Source organism: Anas acuta, chromosome W, assembly GCF_963932015.1.
Source record: "Anas acuta chromosome W, bAnaAcu1.1, whole genome shotgun sequence".
Lineage (NCBI taxonomy): Eukaryota > Metazoa > Chordata > Aves > Anseriformes > Anatidae > Anas > Anas acuta.
This window is the reverse complement of record NC_089016.1, coordinates 20,722,230-20,744,503: the sequence shown is the minus strand read 5'-3', so window position 1 is coordinate 20,744,503 and position 22,274 is coordinate 20,722,230. Positions and strand designations below refer to the sequence as shown.

Here is a 22,274-nt window from a genome sequence, read left to right as displayed (position 1 = left end):
TATCACAGAGGCACCTTCTTGAATCACAATTACAACTATAAGCCATAAAAACAAAACAATTCTATGAACAAATCTTCTGCCAACCTTATTACCAAATACTCCCGACCATAATGTCCTCATTTTGTTTGACTAAGCTTTAGTTTCAGTTCGTCGTCACCTGGTGTTACTTTCCAAGGAGCTCCTGGAGCCTTCTTCACTCAGGAATAGTGGATCCAAGCGGCTTGTTCTCTAATCTTGATAGCAGTGTGAGTTGTCAGCAACACTTGATATGGTCCATTCCATTTTTCCTCTAGGGATTGTCCTGAAAAAGTCTTTATATATATATGTAGTCCCCAGGCTTAAAGGGGTGGATTGGTTGATCCAACCGTCTAGCCCTGGTCCCTAACACAAATTTATGTACTTTATTTAATTGTTTCTGAAGTTCAGTTATATAAGTATATAAATATTCTGATCCCAGCTGCATTAGATCCTCTCCACTAAATAGAAATTGATATGGCCTTCCATATAAAATTTCAAAGGGGCTCAAATTCTCTTTTACTCTAGGTTTAACTCTGATTCTAAGTAATGCTAAAGGGAGGGATTGAGGCCATGACAAATTAGTCTCTTGTCCGATTTTAGCTATTTGTTGTTTAACTAAATGGTTCATTTTTTCTACCTGTCCACTTGCCTGTGGTCTATAAGGAGTATGTAGTGGCCAATCTATCTTTAAGATCTTACTTATCTGTTGTACCACTTGTGCACAAAAATGTGAACCTCTATCAGAAGACATTGCTACTGGAATCCTGTAGCGTGGTATTATTTCATTTAACAAGACTTTAACCACTTCTCTTGCTTTGTTTGTTCGACAGGGAAAAGCTTCGGGCCATCCTGAAAACGTGTCAGTCAGAACCAGTAAATAACAATACCCCCCTTTTCTAGGGAGTTCTGAAAAATCAATTTGCCACTGTTGTCCTGGATAATTTCCTTTACCAATTATTCCAAATTTTATTCTATTCTTAGTATTGGGGTTGTTACGTAAACAGATGCTACATTGTTGAGTTACTTGTTTTATTGTTGTGTATAAATTTTGTCCCACTAATGTCTGACTCATGCTCTTATGCAATGTGTCAGCTCCCCAATGTGTTTTATTGTGTTCTGTAAGAACTATGGGCCATATCAAATTAGAGGGTATTATCATGCGGTTATCTTTTAAATATACCCATCCATCTGGTTTCCTTTTACCTTTCAAATCTTCAATTAATTTTAAGTCTTCTTTTGTATAATTTGGCTTTTGGTTCATGTACATAGTTTGGATTTTACCGTCTGGTATCAAAGACAATGCCTTCACCTCAGTTATTTCAGCTGCCCGTTTAGCCTCCTGATCTGCCAATCAATTTCCAATTTCAAAATCGGCATTCCCCTTTTGGTGTCCCCGACAATGCATGATAGCTGCCTTTTCTGGTTGTTTTACTGCCTCTAACAACCTTAAAATTTCTTCATCATGTTTTATATGTTTTCCCTGAGCAGTCAACAATCCACGTTCTTTCCAAATTGCTCCATGAGCATGTACCACGCCGAATGCATATTTAGAATCTGTCCAAATATTTATTTTCCTTCCTGCTGCTAGTTCCAGTGCTTGTGTAAGAGCAATTATCTCTGCTTTCTGGGCGGATGTCCCAGGGGGTAATGGTTTAGACTCGATTACCTGTTGAGCAGTTGTAACAGCATATCCTGCCTTACGTTGTCCTTGTTTTACAAAGCTGCTTCCATCAGTATACCAAGATTCGTCAGCATCTTCTAAAGGTTCTTCCTTAAGATCAGGTCGACTAGAATACACAGCCTCCATTGTTTCTGTACAATCATGGGTTACAGGTTCATCCAGAGTTCCGCTAAGGAAAGAAGCTGGATTTACGACGTTAGTGACCACAATTTCCACATCATCTTGTTCTACTAATATTGCTTGATATTTTAAAAATCTTTGTGGTGAAAGCCAATGATTTCCTTTTTGTTCCAAAACTGTTGAGACCATATGGGAGACTAACACTGTCATTTTCTGTCCCATTGTAAACTTCTGAGCTTCTTGTATATTGATAACAACAGCTGCAACAGCTCGAAGGCATCCGGGCCATCCTTTACTTACTTCATCTAATTGTTTAGAGAAGTAAGCTACTGCTCGTTTATAGGGACCCAATCTTTGTGCTAGTACTCCCAAAGCTATCCCTTGTCTCTCATGAGAGAACAACCAAAAGGGGTTTTAGAGATCCGGTAATCCCAAAGCCGGAGCTTGCATCAATTCTCGTTTAAGTTGTTTAAAGGTGTTTCGTGCTTCTCCAGTTCAGACTAACTTTGATTGATTACTCTTTATCAATTCATATAGAGGCTTTACCATTAGTCCATAATTATAAATCCAAAGGTGGCACCAACCTGTCATTCCTAAAACGGTTCAAAGCTCCTTTACCGTTTGGGGTTCTGGAGTCCGGCAAATGATTTCCTTACGTTCAGTTCCTAGTTCTCGCTGACCTCCCAAAATTCCAAATCCCAAGTAGGTCACGTGTTGTTGAACCAGCTGGACTTTCTGTTGAGAGACTCAATATCCATTTAAACCCAGAAAATTAAGGAGACTTACAGTCCATTGAATACAACTCTCTTTAGTCTCGGTAGCTATTAAGAGATAATCTACATATTGTAACAAAGCCCCTTCAGTGTCCGGAGGTATCCAAGTTTCAAGTTCCTTTGCTAATTGGTTTCCAAAAATAGTGGGGCTATTCTTGAATCCTTGAGGTAGCACTGTCCACGTAAGCTGTGTCTTTCTGCCTGAGTCAGGGTTTTCCCATTCAAAGGCAAATAGGTTTTGGCTTTCAGCGGCTAAAAGTAGGCAGAAGAAGGTGTCTTTTCGTATGGTAAACCAGACTTGACTATTCCTTAATTTAGTCAGCAAAGTATAAGGGTTTGCCACTACTGAATGTATATCCTCGGTGATCTTATTTATGGCCCTCAGATCCTGAACTAGCCTATACACTTAGTCACATGGTCTGAACTTTTGGGTAGACCTGTGCGGTGTCAAGAGTTGTACTTGAAGATCCTTAAGGGTGCCTTCCAACTCAGGATATTCTATGATTCTATGATATCTTTTTCCATCTGCCTTTTTAATTGGCAATATGGGTGTATTGTATTCTGATTCACATTCAACCCATAATCCATACTGTAGAAATTTATCAATTATCTCTGTAATTCCTTTGCTATCTTCTATCCTCAAAGGGTATTGCTTATCCTTAACGGGTTTCTCTCCTGGCTTTAATTTAATAATTATTGGGGTCACATTTTAGCTCTTCCAGGGACTTTGGTGGCCCAAACTCCTGGATATACTTGATCTGTGATCTCTAAGGGTATTTCACTTTTAGGGTCCGTTTGTATTAATGCCAAGCTTAACACATTTATTAGTTGTTCTTCTCCTATCCTTAATTCCATTTTCCCCTTTTCAAAGATAATTTCTGCTTCTAATTGTTCTAACAAATCTCGACCTAATAGAGATTTTAGAGATCCAGGTAGGTATAAAAATCTATGTATCCCCATTTGTTTTCCCAATTTATATTTCAATGGTTTTAAGAAAAAGGCTTTTTCTTGTTGGCCAGTGGCTTCCATCACAGTCACAAAGTCTTTATCTTCTGGTATTAGTTTCTGGTTCAGCACTGAATAAGAAGCTCCTGTGTCTATTAAAAATTCCATCTCCTGTTCCAATTTCCCTAGCTTAATTTTAACCAGTAGATCTGCTAGGGTAGAGTCCCCCAGTCCCCCTCATTGGTTCGTAACCATTACTAGCTTGTTTCCCTCTTGCTGCTTTGGGCATTCATTTTTCCAATGTCCTACCCCTTTACAATAGGCGCACTGTTCAGCCCGCAAGGAGGATCGCATCATCCTTCCCCCCCTTCCCCTGCCTCAAAGAGGTTCTTCCTGTTTTCGTAGGGCTGCCACAGTGGCAGTTGCAATTGTTTCACCTAACTTTTGTCTTTCGTTCCCCTCGCAATTTCTAAACACCCTCCAGGCTTCTTCTATTAATCTTTCTAAATCCCTTACGTCTGGTTCTTTCATTTTCTGAAGCTTTCTTCTAATATCTTCTGCTGATTGACCTAAAAATAGAGATACTAACTGAAGTCTACCCTCCTCTGAGGAAGGGTCTATAGTGGCAAACTTCTGCATTGCCGCCCTCAGCCTTTCAAGAAATTCTGACGGGGTTTCTGAGATTCCCTGTTTTATTGTATATAGTCTTGACCAATTCACAGACTTTGGTATCACATTTTCTAAAGCAATCCTAATCCATTCTTGATATCGTTTTAGCATCCTATAATCATTCTCATCATTATAATCCCAATTAGGATCCGCCCTAGGCACATGTACTTCCACTGTGCCGGGCAGGACTCCCGAGGCTACCTGGGTTTGTACCAGCATTCTAGCAGCTTTAACTATTAACTGTTTTTCAGTTTCTGATAATGCAGCCAACATTATCTCTATATCCCTCCAATCCGGGTCTAAGTTTTTCACGATCAATTCAAACCTTTTGGCCACCGCCTCTGGATCATCTCGATACCCTGTCACCGCCTCTTTCCAAGAGTCTAGTTCATTAGTTGTGAAGGGTACTTTAATTCTAGCAGGTCCATTAGCTCCCATAGCCTGCCGCAGAGGGGCTTGGATTATCGGTCCTAATTTACTCCGTGTACGAGCAGTTATTGGAGCAAACCCCTTAGATTCTATGTCATTTTCAACTCTTTCAACTTCTATTCCAGTACCTACATCACCAGTCATAGGTGGCAAAACATAATCTTCCATCCTTTCCTCTGGCTCATTTAATTTTAAACATCTCTGCCCAATGCTACATGCCGAACAACACCTCCTTATCTTCACCGCTCCATCCCTCCTCATATCCTTTTCTATTGATAAGATTAAAGGGTCTTGTGGAGCCAGATTAATGCCACACTCCTTCTGCCATTCTGTGTGGTTTCTCAGAGTAAAAAACATATCCGCATATGAGACTTCATCCCACTTTCCTTCACTCCTTAAAAATAACATTAATTGCAATAGAGTGTTATAATTCAAAGTCCCATTTCTAGGCCATTTTTCTCCATCTTCTAATTTGTAAAGAGGCCACCACTGATTACAATATTTTATCAGAGTTTTCTTATTTTCACCCCCACCTGGGACCCCTCCTATATCCTTCCAATGACTCAAAATACAGCCTAACGTACTTTTCTTAGGAATTTCACTGCTTTCTCGCCCCCCCATTTTCTAATTCACACTTTCAGAATATATGTATCACTTACAAAAATGTGGGCACGCAGGTATCTTTCAATAGCGATGTCACAAAACTACTATTATTACCAGGAGATATTGCCAAAGTCACAATAACAATAATCAGAGTCAAATTCCACATGCGATAGGTCAGAAAACCGAAATATGTAACACTATAACGATATCTTTCTTATAACAACGTCACGAAACTATTATCACCAAGAAAATAGTCAAAATCGCAGTAACAATAACCAGAGTTAAATACCACACTCCATGAGTCAGAAAACCAAAATAGGCAACACAATTCCAGATGGACTTTAAAGCGAGCTCTTTCCTTAAGGTCCCCAAATATACTTATGGTGCTTACCACAAAGTATATACCAAATACTGCCTTGCAGAAGATCACCTTCCGACTTACAGACAGTTCCAGATCCAGATGGACCTTAAGGTCCCCAAATATACTTATGGTACTAACCACGAAGTATATACCAAATACTGTCCTGCAGAAGATCACCTTCCGACTTAACAGACAGTTCCAGATGACCAGTCTACCAGAAAACCAAACCAGAATAAAGAATATACTCACTTAAAATGATGGGGTCCTTGTCTGCCTCCGCAGTGATCCAGTGAGTCGAGGAGTCCCTCCGGGAAATCCCGGGGGTACCCTAGAGACTCCTGTCCCCAGTGGGTCCTGCGGTCCGGCAGAAAGGTTGTCCCACCTGGGTCGCCAAATTGATTTAAAGATCAAAGCCAAAATTTCCTTAAGTGGTATATTCTTTATTGCAGCGCTGGATGCACGGGGGATCTTTCCGCCTATCGTGCATGTTTGAAGTGACAAACTCTCTCATATCTATACAGCGAAACAATTAATATTTTATTAGTGCCTATACGTATTCATTATCTAACCCCGCCTACTCTCGCTTCGTATGCTAATTGGCTTATCAGTCCTTGCGCTTGCGCAAAGCCTTCCAAGAATTGTGGGCCGGGGTCTTCGGGATGTGGGCAGTGGTCTTTGGGAGGAAGGCCGTAGGTCTTCCTCGTAATGCACTTTTCACCTTTGCTTAATCAGTTGTTTTCCAAACTGTAAAAATGCTGAGTTGGCTTTCGGTTTAACTAGGGTCGGCAGACAACAGGATGTCTCAGTTAACAAGACATAACAGACAGTTGACTCAAGTTATCTCAAGTCTCAGCCTGACTAACGGTTAACAGATAACGGGATGTTTTCAAATAACAAGATGCTTAAACATAACAAAAGGTCAACAGATAACAAGATGTCGTTTACTTTGCCCTTGCTAACTTTTAACCATAAGTTTTATTCTATCCTAAAGTGAGTTTATACAATATCAATAGGTGGCCCTATAAAACCCTGAGGTAAAATTGTCCACCTATATTGTTGCTTCCACCCCCATTTCAGGGTCTTTCCAGTCAGAGGTGAATATACATGTATGTTTGCTCTCAGGGCCAGAGAGCACTCCATTAATAACACTGTTATTCCAGTCTAACAATTTACTATTTGAATGCCCAATTTAATCATCAAATCCCTTCCCAAAAAGTTCGTTTCTGCCTTGGATACATACAATAATTGCCCAGTGATCATTTTATCCCCTGGTCTCAGCTTAGTATTCCCCAAAAGTGGCAATGTTATCCCAGTCCCTTCTGTCCCCATCACTTTTTAGGGTTTAATTAGTTAATTTAATCCCTGATACTTTACAAGTCAGTAATGACCTAGCTGTTTCCCAGTGTATTGGGTTTGATGGCAAGGTTTGGGGGGTGTGAGGGGTGTGGGGGTGGGAAACTGCAGTGGCAGCCCCCGTGAGAAAAACCCAGAAACCTCCCCGTGGTAGATAAGGGACAATTTCATCTGGCCCCAAAGGGGCCTACTGCTGCCCAGAGCCAAGCCATGAGCAATACAGTCAGTGCCTCTGTGAGAGCACAGCCACGAAAACAAACAAACAAACAAAAACCTGCTGCTCAACAGCAGTTGGGAGAGCGAGAAACCCCCCCGCAGACACCAAAGTCAGTGCAAAGGGAGGGGGAGGAGGCGCTCCAGGCGCTGGAGCCGAAGCCCCCCTGCGGCCGCTGGAGAGGCCCCTGGTGGAGCAGGCTGTTCCCCCCCCACTGTCCCCCTCCCCGATGCTTGGGAAACTGAACAAACACCACAGCAAATATGCAAATATACCAAAACTTCTAGACTGTTACTTAGATAATGCCTACATCCCCTTTCCCTGCTCATTCCATTTCAAACAGCTCTGTTAAATACTACATGCCACACCTTTAACACCTTCAGCAACCCTTTTAACACTTCCTTTATCTTTCTCCAGCCCGTACTTTTCTAATACCAGCACCAAAGGCTCAGTCAGAGTCCAACTTAATTCCATACCTTTTCCCTCCAAGATACTGAAACAACATATCAATCAATATACCATATTTCATCCCATTTTCCTTCTTTCCACAAAAACAACATTGACTGTAATATGGTGTTATAATTAATAGTTCCATTTAGGGGCCACTCCTCTCCATCCTCTAGTTTATAAAGTGGCCACCATTGATTACAATATTTGATAAGAGTTCTTTTACTTTCTGTACCCTCTCACCCCACTATATCCCTCCAAAATCCACAATGTACAGATACACAAGTAAAATCAGACCACTGTAAATTAACTGCCTGTTGACAATTACACTGAGGACATTTAAACCTGATGAGCCGATGATATGCCTGGGCAAATTTTGTTCCCTTAGACATACACCTCAATGGCAGTTCTTATATTTACATATTTACATATTAACATATGTATAAAAGAATACTTTAACAAAAATGCCCGGGCTTTTATATATACAATATACAATGTACAGTTATTATTCCAGTTAGAATTATTCCTCAGCAGCTGCAAACATTATGCCAGTTGCCATTAAAGCTCGCTTACCCTCCTCCTGTCCTTTTCTTAAAATCTCGGACATCCCTGGAGTTAATGGGGATGGCCACATATTCCATTCCTGGCTGGGGTCCCCCCATCGCTATTTCTCGTAGGGGATATAATCCCTCCCTTAAAGCAGATTTCTGATTTCTTGCCCTGCTTCTGGTTACCGGCCCCTGTGTTTCATGATCCGATTCCGATTCTCCTGGATTAGCTAATTCGGGGAGTCCATTAAGGACAGGAGCCGTTGGTGCGGGCAGTGGAATATAGGGTGGGGTTGGTGTCGGGACTTCCAAGTCCTTTCTCTTTTTATCCCGCCCTCCTTTTTCTTTTAGAGGCTATAGATGCGTCCTCGTATCTGAATTTATCCAGAGGTGCGCATACTCACTTTCTTCCAGACTAAAGGGTTCCTTTGAGTTTACATAAATATTTAGGCCTGACAAACCCAATCTTCAAAAGACCCAAATACAGGCCAGTAAAGGTGGTCTCCTCGAATCTGTTTACCACCCCAAACTTCAACACAATAAGGTATCATTTTTACTTTATTCCTTCCCCGCATAAAAGGGGAATCCTCCAAATTTTTAATCATTAATCCCGGGGTAACCTAACATCAGACGTTACCCCACCCATGGGACCAGAAGGCTTACTCTTCTTCTGTCCCATTTTCCGGAACACCTTCACACACACACACACGGATCGCTTCCCCCTTTTCGTGGCCCAGTCCCTCGCGGGATGTGGGAACCGCACTACCGAGGGGTCCACACTCGCTTTGTCCGCAATTGGACGTCTCGTTTGTTGTGTTCTGGGATACCCAACCCCAACCGAACAGAATACCGGCCTATACTTACCCACCCTGTGGGTCTTCGTTCGGGCTTCGTGCACAAAGGTTGCCTGGGGTTTACCGGTTTTATTTGCTTATGTCTAATTTTGGGTTCGTCGGTGAAGGATTTGAATGAAAGTAGTCCTAGTGAAGGCCGCTGAAATCAGCGGGGCGCCCCCTCTGAAGGTCTTTCAATCAGGTTGCCTTCATCCGAGTCACAGCACCAAATTGTTATAAGTTAGACCACACAATTTTCTGGTCTATTGAAATTATTTTATTAATCAAGTAAGCAGACACAAGCAAAACAGTGCTGGGCGTCTGGGGAGTCTCCGCTCCACCACGGCACGCAACTTCCCCTTTCCAGTGTCGCTGTTTTATAGTATTGAAGTTCCGGCTTGTCCAGCTCTGCCAGGCAGAGAAGGACCTGGGAGTGATGGTTGATAGTCGGCTGAATATGAGCCATCAGTGTGCTCAGGTGGCCAAGAAGGCCAACAGCATCCTGGCTTGCATAAGAAACAGTGTGGCCAGCAGGGCTAGGGAGGTGATCGTCCCCCTGTACTCGGCTCTGGTGAGGCCGTACCTCGAGTACTGTGTTCAGTTTTGGGCCCCTCGCTACAAGAAGGACATCGAGGTGCTTGAGCGGGTCCAGAGAAGGGCGACGAAGCTGGCGAGGGGCCTGGAGAACAAATCCTACGAGGAGCGGCTGAGGGAGCTGGGTTTGTTCAGCCTGGAGAAAAGGAGGCTCAGGGGCGACCTTATCGCTCTCCTGGTACCTTAAAGGAGGGTGTAGTGAGGTGGGGGTTGGTCTGTTCTCCCACGTGCCTGGTGACAGGACGAGGGGGAATGGGCTAAAGTTGCGCCAGGGGAGTTTTAGGTTGGATCTTAGGAAGAACTTCTTTACCAAAAGGGTTGTTAGACACTGGAACAGGCTGCTCGGGGAAGTGGTGGAGTCACCATCCCTGGAAGTCTTCAAAAGACGTTTAGATGTAGAGCTTAGGGATATGGTTTAGTGGGGACTGTTAGCGTTAGGTCAGAGGTTGGACTCGATGATCCTGAGGTCTCTTCCAACCTAGAAATTCTGTGATTCTGTGACTTGTCGACATGTGGAGACTTGTTCTGAGGCTGCGCAGTCTGTTGTTGGGGGTTGTTATTCTTCCTCCAGTGATCACGCGTTGTGCTTGTGCTGACGTGGGGGCAAAACAGGATGTCTTGCGGTGGGTGGGTGGTATTCTACAGAATCTTCGTTTTAACAAGGATGTTTACCCAACCCCCCTTCCCCATTTGTCCCCATGTTACAATGCCGTGAGTTGTGAAACCTTATCTCCTCAGTAGATTCTTTAAATTCTCAAGGACAATGAACAAACCCCTACTAATTTATCACATAAGCAAGGTACAATAAGCAACAGGGTGAAAATGTCATGCAGAATTACAATTGTAAGGTAGCGTGCCTACTAGAATCGACATCAGTCAACAATCCACTAAGTGCTAGGGATGTTGCTTCGCAGTGATGCTGCTTCTTACTCGTACAGCACAATTACACAATCACGCACAGGCCTCTTGCACTTCTCGTTCATACCACAAGAGAATATCACTTAATATAATTTGTCCGCGGCTTCAGGAGGTCCTAGCCTACTCCCGTGGTGAGCGGCTGAGAGTGGAGACTCCTCTGAGGAAAATGCTCGGGGTGCACCTAGGGGCATCCGTTCTACAGTCGATCCCACAGCCAAGCAGAGCAGCTCCTGGCACAAGGAATGATGCTATTATAGTTTTGTATAATTACACCAAAAAGATACATCGCAATAAGGAGCGTGGCATTGACCATTTGTTTCATGCTTTGGCTTTATGCCCAAGCAATTGAACCTTACACATGCTGTTGCTGTTACACTTCCCAGGATATCTAATTCCTGTGGCTCTAGGGGCACTTGTGGTAAGTAGACAGTCCAGTCTTTGTTATCTGTCTGTTTCCTCGCCAGACATGTCGTAAACGGGTTGTTAGCCCTAGCCAGGGACAGGCACATCGCTTCTTGTCCTGTCATGTTGGCGAGGGTGACCCAGATGTTGCGGCATGGTTGGATGGAGACCCAGGGCTGGCAATAACTGATGACAGTGGCCATTGTGAGGAGGAGGCCAACCATGGCCTTACCCCCCTTGCTGGTACCCATCTTGGTCCATGACCTGCGGAGACACAAGCATACCCTCAACCTCAAGTTATTAGAGGTTGGGGTCCCTCCTAAAAACCTGTATTTAATTTTTTTACAATCACTAAGGCCTGCTCTGATTGTGGCACCCATGACAGCATGGAATTCATAATTTTGTAATGTTTTATTATGTGCGGTACCTCTTTGTGAGGAAAATGTAATGATAGGTGATTCATTATGTAAAGTGCCTTTCTGAACCTGTTCTGTGGTGTTTCCTGGGTGTCTCCCCCTTTTTGTTTATTTAGCAGTGCGATATCGCAAGGTGCGATATGTGCGCTCTACAATGGCTTGACCCATAGGGGAATGAGGAATGCCTGTGATGTGTCAGATACCCCAAGTTTGAAAAAAGGTTTGACTACCATAGACGGGGCCACTGTCAGTTTTAATTTCCTTTGGGATGCCTAGCACTGCGAAAGCGACATGGCAGTGAGCCTGGACATGGCGACTAGTTTCACCTGCTGTAGGTGTCTCCCAAGTAGCATGAGAGAAAGTATATACTGATACGTGAACATATTTCAAGAGACCAAATTCTGGAATATGCATTACGTTGGTCTGCCATAACTGTAAGGACCGTAGACCTCTATGGTTTACCATTAAAGACAGGGTCAAAACATGTTGTTGACAGTCAAGACATGTTTGGACAATCAATTTGGCATCAGTGATTGATACAGTGAATTGTTTTGCCAAGACTTTGGCGGATCCATGGAAAAAGTCATGGGATAACTGTGCTTGCTCCAGCACCTTAGGCATGGGGGCAGTCAGGGTCATATTAGTTAGCTGGCCAGCTATTAGAATAAGTACGGCCGAAAGCACGACAGACACCAGCAGAGTCAGATCATGCTCCATTTTATTGCCCGAATAGCCTAACTTTTATAGTGAACTTAACAGGGGAGGACAGTGCTTCACACAAGATTATTGGTCAAAAGCACTCAGACAAACAACTACAAGAAAACATCCCCACCTGCAAGAAAACAACCCCCCTTGTGATTAGCAGTCAAGAAAACAACCCTCTTGTGATTAGCAGTCACGTAGATCTTGTCCTTGAAGCCAGCTGCTGGTAACAATATTTTTCTGAATTCCTCAATTGGGCGATGTGGGAATCATTGTCGTGGGAGCTTCTCATAGTTATTCTGGTAGCTTGGTTTGCTCAGCTACAGCAGGCCATGAGATTTTCTAAGGCTTACTCCTGGTTGCTTAAGGCAAGCTCAGATCGAACAATTGTTCCACGAGTACATGTCCAGGCCCTGTATGCCAATTCCCAACAGCCAGCATGTGTGTTACCCTCTGCAAAAATACTGGGTAACATGATGTGGCTTCGCATGTGAATAATACAATACAGGTGCACTTGCTGCTTGACCAAAAATAACAGCTCCTTAAATTTTAGAAACAAGTTTTCCTTTGGGATATGTCTCAAATGTGCCCTCTCAATGCACTGAGCAACACCTACAGCATACTGCAAGTCTGATACAATATTCAAAGGTACTAGTTTTTTTCCTTTTTTAAATTTTTTTGTCTTTTTTTCCTTTTCCTTCTTTTTTCTTTTTTTTAATTTATTTTTTTTCTTTTTTCTTGTTTCTATTTTTCCTCTTTTTTCTTTTTTTTTTCCTTTTTTTTTTCTCTTTTATTTTTTTATTTATTTAACACATTTTTATTGAGAGTGCAGCACAGATACTTTCCCTGAAACAACCGAGCCTGTTCCTGCCATCGGCGGGAGGCAGAGAAACTGCGTGCGTGAGGTGTGAGCAGGTGGATGACCTGGTCCGCATGGTGGCAGAGCTCAAGGAGGAGGTGGAGAGGTTGAGGGATATCAGGGAGTGTGAGCGGGAGATAGACTGGTGGAGCGAATCCCTGCAGGGCCTCAAGGAGAGGTACCGAGGTGAGACACCCCAAATGGGGGTGGACCCCCTGCCCTGTCGCCGTCGGGCAGAGGGAGGGGACCTGGGAGTTGAGGAGGAATGGAGACAGGTCCCTGCCCGACACTGCAGGCGATGCCCTCCCCTTCTGGCCCCACCTTCCCAGGTGCCCCTACACAACAGATTTGAGGCCCTGGAGCTTGAGAGACCAGTAGCTGAGGAAGAGGTAGCAAGTGTACCCAGAAGGATGCCTAGGGCGAGGAGGTCGACTCCATGCCTCAGGACTGCCCCCACCAGGACAGAAAGAAGGGTTATTATTGTGGGAGACTCTCTTCTCAGGGGAACAGAGGGCCCTATTTGTCAGCCTGACCCTACCCATAGGGAAGTCTGCTGCCTACCTGGGGCCAAGGTCAGGGATGTTGCCAGGATGCTTCCCAACCTGGTTTGCCCCTCTGACTATTATCCTCTTTTGATAGTCCAGGCAGGTAGTGATGACGTTGAAGAGAGAAGCCTGAAAGCTATCAAACGAGACTTTAGGGGACTGGGACGGTTAGTGGATGGAGCAGGAGTGCAGGTGGTGTTTTTGTCTATCCCTACGGTGGCAGGGAGGGGTACAGAGAGGACATGGAAAACTCACCTGATAAACATGTGGCTCAGAGGCTGGTGCCAACACAGAAATCTTGGGTTTTTCGATCATGGGGAACTTTACTTGGCACCTGGCCTGATGGCCGCAGACGGAACCCTATCTTTTAGGGGAAAACGGATCCTGGGCCAGGAGCTGGCAGGTCTCATTGAGAGGGCTTTAAACTAGGTATGAAGGGGGATGGGGCTGAAACAAGGCTTGTTGGAGCTGTGCCAGGGGGAACAATGGCAAGGCCGGCTGATAAGGCAATGGCCCAACTGAAGTGCATCTACACCAATGCACGCAGCATGGGTAACAAACAGGAGGAGCTGGAAGCCATCGTGCAGCAGGCAGGCTACGACTTGGTTGCCATCACGGAAACGTGGTGGGACCACTCTCATGACTGGAGTGCTGCAGTGTCTGGCTATAAGCTCTTCAGAAGGGACAGGTAGCATGGAAGGTGTGGTGGTGTGGCTCTCTATATTAGAGAATCTTTCGATGTTGTGGAACTCGAGGCTTGGAATGACAATGTCGAGTCCCTTTCGGTTAGGATCGGCGGGAAGGCCAACAAGGCTAGCGTCCTGGTCGGGGTCTATTATAGACCGCCGAACCAGGATGAGGAGACGGATGAGGAGTTCTACAGGCAGCTGACAGAAGTTGCGAAATCTTCAGCGCTTGTTCTTGTGGGGGACTTCAACTTCCCTGACATATCCTGGAAGCACAACACAGCCCAGAGAAAGCAGTCTAGGAGGTTTCTGGAGAGTGTGGAAGATAGCTTCCTGACGCAGCTGGTTAGTGAGCCTACCAGGGGAGGTGCCCTGCAAGACCTTCTCTTCAAAAACAGAGAAGGACTGGTGGAGGATGTGGTTGTTAGGAGCTGTCTTGGGCAGAGTGACCATGAAAAGGTGGAGTTCACTATTCTTGGCGAGGCCAGGAAGGGGACCAGTAAAACCGCTATATTGGACTTCCGGAGGGCTGACTTTGAGCTGCTCAGGACACTGGTTGGTAGAGTCCCTTGGGAGGCGGTTCTGAAGGGCAGAGGAGTCCAGGAAGGCAGGGCACTCTTCAAGAAGGAAATCTTAATGGCGCAGGAGCAGTCTGTCCCCACGTGCCCAAAGATGAGCTGGCGGGGAAGAAGACTGGCCTGGCTGAACAGAGAATTGTGGCTTGAGCTTAGGAGAAAAAAGAGGGTTTATAATCTTTGGAAAAGTGGACAGGCCACTTGGGAGGACTATAAGGATCCTGCGAGGCAGTGCAGGGACAAAATTAGAAAGGCCAAAGCTCACCTGGAGCTCAATCTGGCTACTGCCGTTAAAGATAACAAAAAACATTTTTATAAATACATCAACACAAAAAGGGGGACTAAGGAGAATCTCCATCCTTTACTGGATGCGGGGGGAAACTTAGTTACAAGAGATGAGGAAAAGGTGGAGATGCTTAATGCCTTCTTCGCCTCAGTCCTTAGCAGCAATACCAGTTGTTCTCTGGATACCCAGTACCCTGAGCTGGTGGAAGGGGATTGGGAGCAGGATGTGGCCCTCACTATCTATGAGAAAATGGTTGGTGACCTGGTACGGCACTTGGATGTGCGCAAGTCGATGGGGCCGGATGGGATCCACCCGAGGGTACTGAGAGAACTGGCAGAGGAGCTGGCCAAGCCGCTTACCATCATTTATCAACAGTCCTGGCTATCGGGGGAGGTCCCAGTGGACTGGCGGCTAGCAAACGTGACACCCATCTACAAGAAGGGCCGGAGGGCAGACCCGGGGAACTACAGGCCTGTCAGTTTGACCTCAGTGCCAGGGAAGCTCATGGAGCAGATCCTCTTGGGAGTCATCATGTGGCACTTGAAGGGCAAGCAGGCGATCAGGCCCAGTCAGCATGAAAGGCAGGTCCTGCTTGACAAACCTGATCTCCTTCTATGACAAAGTGACGCGCTGGGTGGACGAGGGAAAGGCTGTGGATGTGGTCTACCTTGACTTCAGCAAGGCTTTTGACGCCGTTTCCCACAGCATTCTCCTCAAGAAACTGGCTGCCCTAGGCTTGGACTGGCGCACGCTTCGTTGGGTTAGAAACTGGCTGGATAGCCAGGCCCAAAGAGTCGTGGTAAATGGAATCAAGTCCAGTTGGAGGCCAGTCAATAGTGTCGTCCCCCAGGGCTCGGTGCTGGGGCCGGTCCTCTTTAATATCTTCATCGATGATCTGGACGAGGCCATTGAGTGCACCCTCAGTAAGTTTGCAGATGACACCAAGTTAGGTGCGTGTGTCGATCTGCTCGAGGGTAGGAAGGCTCTGCAGGAGGATCTGGATAGGCTGGATCGATGGGCTGAGGTCAACTGCATGAAGTTCAACAAGGCCAAGTGCCGGGTCCTCCACCTGGGGCACAATAACCCCAAGCAGAGCTACAGGCTGGGAGATGAGTGGTTGGAGAGCTGCCAGGCAGAGAAGGACCTGGGAGTGATGGTTGATAGTCGGCTGAATATGAGCCAGCAGTGTGTTCAGGTGGCCAAGAAGGCCAACAGCATCCTGGCTTGCATAAGAAACAGTGTGGCCAGCAGGGCTAGGGAGGTGATCGTCCCCCTGTACTCGGCTCTGGCGAGGCCGTACCTCGAGTACTGTGTTCAGTTTTGGGCCCCTCGCTACAAGAAGGACATCGAGGTGCTTGAGCGAGTCCAGAGAAGGGCGACGAAGCTGGTGAGGGGCCTGGAGAACAAATCCTACGAGGAGCGGCTGAGGGAGCTGGGCTTGTTCAGCCTGGAGAAGAGGAGGCTCAGGGGCGACCTTATCGCTCTCCTGGTACCTTAAAGGAGGGTGTAGTGAGGTGGGGGTTGGTCTATTCTCCCATGTGCCTTGTGACAGGACGAGGGGGAATGGGCTAAAGTTGCGCCAGGGGAGTTTTAGGTTGGATGTTAGGAAGAACTTCTTTACCAAAAGGGTTGTTAGACATTGGAACAGGCTGCTCGGGGAAGTGGTGGAGTCACCATCCCTGGAAGTCTTTAAAAGACGTTTAGATGTAGAGCTTAGGGATATGGTTTAGTGGGGACTGTTAGTGTTAGGTCAGAGGTTGGACTCGATGATCCTGAGGTCTCTTCCAACCTAGAAATTCTGTGATTCTGTAATTACTTCAAAACATTTATGAACATAATTTGTCAAATATATGCTAACAAATTTACTTAAATTCATACATTTAAAAAAAAATAAAAACCAAACATTTAACATCCAAGACACATTCACAATGAAATTTCGCCATCATTTATGGTTTTTATCTCTAACACAAGAGGACTCAAGTCTGAAAATCTGCATATATTAACCTATCACAGAGCACAGAAAATATACGAAGAATCACAGAATCACAGAATCACAGAATCTCTAGGTTGGAAGAGACCTCTAGATCATCAGTCTAGATCATGCCAACAGAAATGTGCCTGTACCAGCAGCCCTTTTAGTTTGTAGCGATGATTCACTGAAACCAAGTTTGAAGAGAACTGCAGTCATATCCACACCACTTGACACAGCCAGGTAGGAGATTCCTAGAGATACTGATGAAATTCCAATGTGGAATGAAACCCCTACCGCACCACATTCTTTGAAAACTTTTTTCAGCTCATGGGATTTATTGAGTTTCTTGTTTTCACTGCTGAGATCTGTGGCTGCCCTTTCAGGGGATCCACCCACATCCTTGGCCAAGCTGCCGGCGTCGGCTCGCAGCGCCCGCAGAGGGGCCGGTGGGCTGAGGTGGGGGCGGGAGGGGGGGGCGGCCCGGGGCGGGGGGTGAGCAGCAGCGGCGCCAGCGGCAGGGCAGGTGGGGGAGTGCTCGGAGGTGACAGCGGGGGTGGGGTGCAGGTGGCGCTGGACCCTGCGTTAGCATTGCATTTCGACCATTGGGTCGCACCTGCACCGGGAAAGCCATTCCAACCGGATCCCCGTCCTTTAGCGTTTCCCGGCATACTTGCTCCCATCGTTCCCGCGGGTCGAAAGCTCAGGCCCCAAGGGAGGCAAGGTGGGAACCGAGGGGGTCAGCAGGGAGGGGCTCTGCGGCGGCGGTCCGTGGCCCTCTTACTTGTCATCCCCCAGGTCTATCAACTTGCACTGCTCTGGTGACCTTGCAGGCTCTGATTTCGGTTCAGCTGCTGTTATTGCCTGGGCAGCGGTGTTCGCTACTTCCTTTTCTGCCTGCCACGATCTTAAAGTCTCAGTTGCCAGCCACCACATAGTCATCACCTCGGCAGCATTAGTATCCCCACTGGACGCTGCTTCCTACACACTGTCCATGTCCCCAAATCTGTCATACAATTGGTTAGAGACCCTCAGACACGCGCCTTAAGCTAGCCAGCAATTGGGCACTGCCCAAAGCTCATCTTTAACACTGTAGCCAATTTACTTTATCTCAACCTTGCTCAAGTTTTTGTTTCTACTGTTTGTTTCCTTATTATCTCAAATTCAGGGACGTGTGAAACAGCGCGAAGCCACCTGCAAATTCCTTTCCCACACTATTCCAGGGAGACTTTACCCTCATGGCTTTCTTGATTTCAGCACAAGTCTCACACTGATGGGTAACCTGTGTAACGGCCTCAGTGGTCAGGTCCACCCCTTGATCACAAGCCCATCTGTATGCGGCATCCCTCCCCAGATGTCCTAATATTTCATGGGCTCATCAAGCTACAAGCTGCTTACCCCTACATCCCCAGTCTAGGTCCACCTGAGCTACTTCAGCTTTTGAAGCTCAATCCACTTTGTCATTGTTCTGATGTTCTTCAGTAGCGCGACTCTTGGGCATCTACATGACGTACATGACATACAGACAGGTTTTCTACCCGGGCATCAATAGCTTGCCACAGGGTAGCAGCCCAGATAGGTTTACCTCTTCGCTGCCAGTTGCTCTGTTTCCATTGCCGCAGCCACCCCCCCAAGCATTTGCCACCATCCATGAGTCAGTGTAGAGATACAATACTGGCCATTTTTCTCTTTCAGCAATTTCTAGGGCCGGTTGTATAGCTTTTACTTCTGCATACTGACTCGACTCACCTCCCCCTTCCATGGCCTCCACAACTCGTCGTGTGGGACTCCACACAGCAGCTTTCCATTTCCGATGGCTCCCTACCACACGGCAGGATCTGTCAGTAAACAACACATACTGCTTTCTGTCTTCTGGCAACTCATTGTATGGTGGTGCCTCTTCAGCACAGGTTACCTCTTCTGTCGGCACTCCAAAATCTCTGCCCTCCAGCCAGTCCATAATCTCTTCCAGGATTCATGGTTGGTTGGATTTCCCCATTCGAGCCCACTGTGTAATTAACACTATCCACTTATTCCACATAGCATCAGTCGCATGGTGTGTAGTGGGGATTTTCCCTTTGAACATCCAATGTAACACAGGTAGCTGTGGGGCCAAGAGGAGTTGTGCTTCTGTACCCACAACTTCTAAAGCGGCTCGAACACCCTCATATGCTGTGAGTATTTCTTTTTCAGTTGGGGTGTAATTGGCTTCTGACCCTCGATAGCCCCGGCTTCAGAACCTCAGAGGTCGGCCTCGAGTTTCTCCTGGGGTCTTCTGCCAGAGGCTCCAGGTGAGGCCATGCTCCCCAGCTGCAGGGTAAAGTATGTTAGGCACAGCTGGTCTGGTACGGACAGGCCCAAGGGCTACTGCACGAGCTATTTCTTGTTTGATTTGTTCAAAGGCCTGTTGTTGCTCGGGGCCCCACTCAAAAGAGTTCCTCTTTCGAGTCACTCAATATAGAGGACTCACAAGCTGACTATAGCCTGGCACATGCATTCTCCAAAATCCCACAAGGCCTAGGAAAGCTTTTGTTTCTTTGTTGCCAGTTGGCGGAGACATAACCATTATTTTGGTGATTAAATTCATCGGAATGTCGTGATGTCCATCCTGCCATTTTACCCCCAAGAACTGGATTTCCTGTGCAGGTCTCTTGACCTTACTATGTTTAATGGCAAAACCAGCTTTCAGGAGAATTTGGATTATTTTCTTCCCTTTCTCAAAAACTTCTGCTGTGTTACCCCATACGATGATATCATCGATGTACTGCAGGTGTTCAGGAGCGTCCCCCTGTTCCAGTGCAGACTGGATCAATCCATGGCAAATGGTAGGGCTCTGTTTCCACCCCTGGGGCAGTCGATTCCAGGTGTACTGAATACCACTCGAAGTGAAAGCAAACTGTGGCCTGCATGCTGCCACCAAAGGGATGGAGAAAAATGCATCAGCAATATCGATTGTAGCATACCACTTAGCTGCCTTTGACTCTAGTTCATACTGGAGTTCTAGCATGTTCGGCACTGCAGCACTCAGTGACGTTACTTCATTCAGGCCTTGATAGTCCACCGTTAGCCTCCACTTGCCATTAGACTTTCGCACTGGCCACATGGGACTACTAAAGGGTGAGCGAGTCTTGCTGATCACTCCTTGGCTCTCCAGATGATGAACTAACTCATGGATAGGAATCAGGGAGTCTTGGTTGGTGCTATATTGCCACCGGTGCACAGTTGTAGTCGCAATTGGCACTTGCTGTTCTTCAATCCTCAGCAATCCTACAGCAGAAGGGTCTTGTGAGAGACCAGGCAGGGTAGACAGCTGCTTAATCTTCTCTGTGCTCAAGGCAGCTATGCCAAAATCGCACCAGTACCCTTTTGGATCCTTGAAGTACCCTTTCTTGAGGTAGTCTATGCCGAGGATGCACGGAACCTCTGGGCCAGTCACGATGGGGTGCTTTTGCCACTCATTCCCAGTTAGACTCACTTCAGCTTCCAATACAGTTAGCTCTTGGGATCCCCCTGTCACTCCAGAGATAGAGATGAGTTCTGCCCCTTGGTGGCCTGACGGCATTAAGGTACACTGTGCACCTGTGTCCACTGAAGCTTTATATTTCTGCAGTTCCAGTGTGCCAGGCCATCGAATCCACACAGTCCAGTAAATCCGGTTGTCCCTCTCCTCTACCTGGCCAGAGGCAGGGCGCCACTGGCCCTAGTTAGAGCATCTGTCAATTAATTCTTCCAAATGTGAAGCAGAGGTCTCTTCGTCAGGGTCAGGAGTAATACTAGCCCTTCTACTGCCTCTGGGGGACTGCCCAATGGAAACTGGGGCAGCAATACTCCTAGGGGCCTCTTTTCTTGCTGCTGTATCTTTCCGCAGTTCACGTACCCCAGGAGCTAGGGCCAAGGTCGGTTCACCCTCCCACTTCCTCATATCTTCCCCATAGTCATGTAAATAAAACCACAAGGTACCCTGTGGTGTATATCCTGGATTCTCCCTTGCTTGAGCTGAAGAATTCTGGCACTTAATGGCTGAAAGATTCTTCCATCTAGGTGAGGAGGAAGTTATGTGTTCTTCTAACCGTTGGGACAGTCTTTCCAAGGCTAAAATGCAAGCCTGTACTGGGGCAGAGAGATTTTCTTCATATTTATGAAGCTGGTTGGACACAGTATCCACTGTTGGCCCCATCTCCTCATCCCAATGCATTGCTGCCAGTGTGCTGGCATGTGATGAAGGTGCAGCCCGTACAAACTTCCGCCACATGGATGTTGTGCATTGGACTTCATCGGGGTCTTTGGGTGTCTGGGCATTGTCCAAATCACTATAAATCATCTCCAGCACAGCTAATTCCCGCAGATGCTGGAGACCTTTCTCCATAGTGGCCCACTTGCCTACTTGATATACAATATCTTCCTTCTGGGGATACCTTTCTTTCACAGCTGCCAGGAGTCACCTCCAGAGGCTGAGAACCTGTGCCCCTCTCCCAAATACTCTGTCAATGACCCTTTTTCTAGAGAGGGATCCCAGCTACTTGGCTTCATTGCCTTCTAATTGTAGGCTATTGGCCCCAGCATCCCAGAATTGAAGCAGACAGGTGAGGATGTGTTCACCTGGGCGTCGACCATAATCCTTTTGTATTTCTCACAACTCACTCAAGGATAGAGATCGAGTGATTTCTGATTCCTTTATGATTTCCATCTCTTCTCCCTGATGTTGTTGTGATGCTGCTGCTTTAGAGGTGCCTGCCTTTTCCTCTTCTCCCTCCTTCTTAGGAGAGGCTTCTTCCCTTACTAAACAAGCTGACTTCTGTTTCCATTGTTTTGTCTTGACTATAGGGGCAACTGATACCATAGATGGTTGGTCCTCTGGGGTGGTCACAGTGTGTGTTATCTTGTCACCAAATTCAGAAACTTCCCTATCCCCTTGAGGGTGATGGGCAGTGTTAATTGACATTTGATAGGCGTAAGCCAGACCTCAGCAGAGTGCAGCAAGCTGGTGGAGTTCTCTGGTATTGCCAGGGTCAGGGCATACGTCTTTCAAACATTCTACCAGTTTTCTTGGATTTTGCACTTGTTCAGGGGTGAAGTTAAGAACCATCGGAAGAGAAAACCGTGACAGGTACCTGCCCATATCCCCCCACACACCTTGCCACAAATAACTACTTGGTTCAGGTTCTTGGATGATATTCTTAATAAATTGTTTGACCTTAGGGAGGAAGACAAACACTAGAACTAGTAATTGGAGGATAACATCTGACCAAGGGTATCCAAAATACTCAAAGGCTGCTGCAATTAGCCCAGAGGGAGAGAAGAAGAAGGCACCACCCCTGATATTATTCA

At 46.3% G+C, this 22,274-nt stretch overlaps 1 protein-coding gene and 1 long non-coding RNA gene across 16 annotated transcripts in view; one reads left to right on the top strand and one right to left on the bottom strand.

Annotated features, from left to right (window-relative positions):
* Positions 1-22,274, top strand: part of LOC137847029 (secretory carrier-associated membrane protein 1-like) — a 128,492-nt gene that overhangs the window by 30,325 nt on the left and 75,893 nt on the right. The window lies entirely within an intron of this gene.
* LOC137847063 (uncharacterized) overlaps positions 8,101-22,274 on the bottom strand; it is an 83,725-nt gene continuing 69,551 nt past the window's right edge. The window contains exon 2 of the long non-coding RNA XR_011090771.1: positions 8,101-8,391. This is a non-coding gene — a long non-coding RNA (uncharacterized lncRNA). The remainder of the gene's footprint in view (positions 8,392-22,274) is intronic.